The sequence below is a fragment of the Equus przewalskii genome, unplaced genomic scaffold (assembly GCF_037783145.1).
Source record: "Equus przewalskii isolate Varuska unplaced genomic scaffold, EquPr2 contig_12299, whole genome shotgun sequence".
Classification (NCBI taxonomy): Eukaryota; Metazoa; Chordata; class Mammalia; order Perissodactyla; family Equidae; genus Equus; species Equus przewalskii.
The window spans coordinates 167,432-171,919 of NW_027227019.1; the positions used below are offsets into that span (position 1 = coordinate 167,432).

General features: G+C 39.5%; 1 pseudogene; it reads left to right on the top strand.

Annotated features, from left to right (window-relative positions):
* The first annotated feature begins 1,239 nt into the window (after positions 1-1,239).
* LOC103543827 (olfactory receptor 4A16-like) lies at positions 1,240-2,227 on the top strand (annotated as a pseudogene).
* The last annotated feature ends 2,261 nt before the right edge of the window (positions 2,228-4,488 follow it).

Genomic DNA, 4,488 nt, shown 5'->3' on the forward strand with positions numbered 1-4,488 from the left:
TAAGGTGGATCTGCAGTAACAGTATCATAGATAGTTGGACTGAAAAGGATTCTGACAATGTCTAATTCAAACCTTTTGTTTTCCAATGAGCAAACTGAGAAGACTTGTAATTGCATTTTGAAAATGACCCAAACTCATGCCTTTTTACCCTGAACTTGGACTTTTCCCTTGAGTATGCTGCTTTTTCAAATCTGAGCACTGAAGTTCTGTCTTGAGCTCTCTTAGTACCTAAGAAGAGTTGTAAATAAAACTATGTCCCATTGTCTTCGACTCCTCTTCCCAGTGTCTTCGACCTCTCTTTCCTCTACCTCTATTTTCTCCTCCCTCACTACCTTTCTCATCCCAAGAGTTTTGAATAAAAACATACTACCTGTTAATGTAATAGTTGGTGATAGTCATGCGTTATTTCATTTCAGTTCAAAAATATTTGCTGAAAACTTATGTAGTATTTTATGTGTTAAGAATGTGTGATAGGCAATGATTAAATGGAGAGAATTACAACTGCTTAAAAAGCTGACAGAGGGTCAGACCAAGTAGTTGCCATAGGGAGCAAAAAATTAAATGATTTTGTAGTTATTTGATACTGTTCAAAGTCTAGTTTCTTTAAATTTAATGAGAGATTAATGAAGGCTGTACCTCCTTTGAGACATGGAGGATTGAACATCTAACAGCAGAATATCATAGTATTAGGTGGGTTATTCCAGAAGAGGAATTATTTTTGGTGTTACGTAGATCATATTGTTACGGTGCTCACCACAAACACTACCAACTCAAAGGTCTGACTTTACGCCAGTTTATTTAGAGTTTATCACCATCAGCAGAGAGTAAGTTTCTAGAGAGTAGGAACCCTTTCTCTTTTCATCATTGCTGACTTTTATGCCAAGAACTGACACAGTTTAAAGAAAGCTTTATTAAATGTAAGATTCAATTGTTGGGCCTTTGATTGTGCTTCTCCACAGAAGTTCCACAAAGACTTTTACATAGAACCTCTTAATTGTAGTCCCAACAAAATCGTCTGAGGAGAAGTAGAATTGTCAAAGGAAGAAGTAATGGGTTCTTTGGTAGAAGAACTCAATAGATATTTACTAAATGTTTATTGTGTGTAAACCACTGTAGAAGACATAATGGTGAAGTTGTGCCTGTAACATAATGGAGATGTTCATAGTCATGTTCACAATTTCATTTCAGGTCCCGTTCTTCTGAGCTCTAATCCCTGAAACAGGCCTTATAGAAGAGTAAATGGGACATAGTAACAATGTAACAGAATTTGTCCTCCTGGGCCTCATTCGGGATCCTGAGGGGCAAAAAGCATTATTTGTCATGTTTTTACTCATCTACATTGTGACAATGGTGGGCAACCTGCTCATTGTGGTGACTGTCTTTGCCAGCCCTTCTCTGGGCTCCCCAATGTACTACTTCCTTGCCTATCTATCACTCATGGATGCAATTTATTCCACTGTCATTTCACCCAAATTGATTACAGATTTACTTTTTGACAAAAAGACAATTTCCTTCCCAGGTTGCATGGGACAGCTCTTTCTAGAACACTTATTTGGAGGTGCTGAGGCCTTCATTCTGGTGGCAATGGCCTATGATTGCTATGTGGCCATCTGTAAGCCGCTGTACTACTTGAGTGTCGTGAATCGACAGGTTTGCATCCTGCTGGTGGTGGTGGCATGGGTTGGAGGTTTTGTGCACTCTATGGTTCAACTTCTCTTTGTGTGCAGTCTCCCCTTTTGTGGCCCCAGGTCATTGACCACTTCAGATGTGACATGTACCCATTATTGGAACTCGCCTGCACTGACACCTACTTTGTAGGTTTCACTGTGGTTGCCAGTGATGGAGCAATCTGTGTGGTCATCTTCATCCTTCTACTAATCTCCTATGGAGTCATCCTGAATTCCCTTAAAGCTCACAGTCAGGAAGGGAGGTGCAAAGCTCTGTCTACCTACAGTTCCCACATCACGGTGGTTGTCCTCTTTTTTGTTCCCTGTATTTTCATGTATGTTAGACCTATTTCCAACTTTCCCATTGATAAATCCATAACAGTGGTTTATACAATTATCACTCCCATGAGGAATCCTTTAATATACACCTTGAGAAATCCAGAGATGAAAAATGTCATGGAAAAACTCTGGTGTAATAAATTAACCTTAGGTGGAATAAGAATGTGTCACCCACTCTGAACACATTTGTTACTAGCTCTAAAATAACAAACAGGCAGTAGATTCTCACAATGAATGACTTAGTGAATTCAATGGATTCTTTAGGGATGCTTTTCTTTATTACACAAAAGCATCACTAAAGTAGAATCAATTGTCCTTTGAGGTTAGAATGAATCTAATACAGAAATTCTAGAGGATGAATAAAAGTCACAGATATTTGTCCTACTACAAGGAAAAATAAACTAAGTTCACCTTGCAACTTTGTTTGTCTCAGTTTATATTGAAATAGGACTTTAGAAGAAAGAGTATTTTCTTTTCAAACGTGAAAAACAAGCTACCTTTGAAAATTTGCTTTCGCTGAAATTAATGAGTCAGCAGTTTGGCTAATACGCAGAACAAACTTCTGGGGCTGAAGTTTATGACTACAAGCCCATGGCTTTGCTGTGATGTGGGCTTCTTGGTTAGAGGCAATGTTGGGTGGGATTTAACAGCAATGGATAAAAAAGTTTTGTGAATCCATGTACAGGAGTGCTATAAACAAAATGTGTCTATTCCTGTGAAAACAAATCACTGCTTTGCCTCTTTCATGATTAACTGGTCTGATATAATAAATGTGATAGCAAATATCTGACTGGTGCTTTATCGTGTTCTCTGCAATGGGCTTTATTGATGCCAGTTTGAACATTATGCTTCAGAGGCTGCCAGAAAAAGGTTGGTGAGGACAAATCCATATTTTTAAGCCCATGCATAATATTAGACTGCTATTAGTTTCAGTTTTTACATCAATCCATTTAGCAAGCAGTGAGAGTGTTACTGGCTCCTAGTTACTATCAGCCCTGATATTTGTTCCCATCCAGTGAACCCAGCATATACGAGTCAAAACTAAAACACACATTTCCCGTTCCCTGGTTCTTTAGTTACACTCATGTGTAAATGCTTGTTTCTTTAACCTCTGACTTCCTGAGCTTTACAACCAAATAGAAGTTACAAGTTGTTAAAGTCCAGATGGCCTCATGCTGGACTCCCAGTAAAGTTGTGGCCAATCCCAGGACCTTGAAGTTCTTTTACAGAGAAACTAATGTCCAGAGAATATCAAGAAACTGAAGCTTCCCAGGCCCAGCTCCTCAGATTCCTGACGTCAGAGTCTACCTTCCACCATGGAGATAAACAGCCAAGGACACTCTTCTGAGAAATCCTTTGTCTCTTCCACTGGAAGCAGCCCCAGACACAGGCCAATAGGAAGATGCTGACCGAGAATGCCAAAGCCCCTCTCCCCTACCTAAAACCCCAAATAAAACCCCCTACCTGTTTCTTAACAGGGAGAGATCAATTTTTGAGGCACTAGCTCTTGCTTTGATCCCTCTGCCTGGCAAAGTAAAGCCTTTCCATTTTCACTCAAGACTCTTGTTCTCATTATTTGGATTGGTGTTGGGATCAGAGACCAAACTTTCGGTAACAAGAGTTTGGAAAGAGCTTGACTGATATTCATAGATGGGTCATCTTGTCAACTTGCCCATCAAGAGTTTCTCCTGGATTGTCTGGTGGGCATTTATGAGGAACAAATATCTTTACACGTCATACTCATTCAAAAAGCTCCATTCACTGCCTTATTATGTTCTGTACATTTTTGTCACCAAACTTTCAATCTTTTTCTTTCTAAGTTCCTGACCAGCTGGCCAAGCCAAGAATTGGGTAGATCCACGCCTCAGGTCAAAAATTCCACAACCAGATATGCCTCCTAAAAAAATGCTTACTGGGGTTATTTCCTTTCACTGCTCCCTTTTGTGACCATTCTTGTAGGACCATATGCTATAATAATATTTTTACTGAAGTAAGGGCACTGTGTAAATCCATATACATAAATGGGTTTTTTTGCCTTTAAAAAAAATCTAACTCTCTTAGGTGACCTTTTTTGATACCCTAGTTGTGAATGAGAGAGAAGTGATGAAGCAAAAGGAGCAGTTAATAAGGAAATTTAAAAATAGACGACCAAGTTTTAATCTTTAAAAAAAACTTTATTTTTTAAAGATTTCATTTTTTTCCTTTGTCTTCCTAAAGCCCCCCGGTACATAGTTGTATATTCTTAGTTGTGGGTCCTTCTAGTTGTGGCATGTGCGACGCTGCCTCAGCGTGGCTTGATGAGTGGTGCCGTGTCCACACCCACGATTCGAACCAATGAAACACTGGGCTGTCTGCAGCGGAGTGCATGAACTTAACCACTTGGCCATGGGGCCGGCCCCAAAACACTTTATTTTTAAAGCAGTTTTAAGTTCACAGCAATATTGAGTGGAATATACAGAGTTCCTATATATCCCCCTCTCCC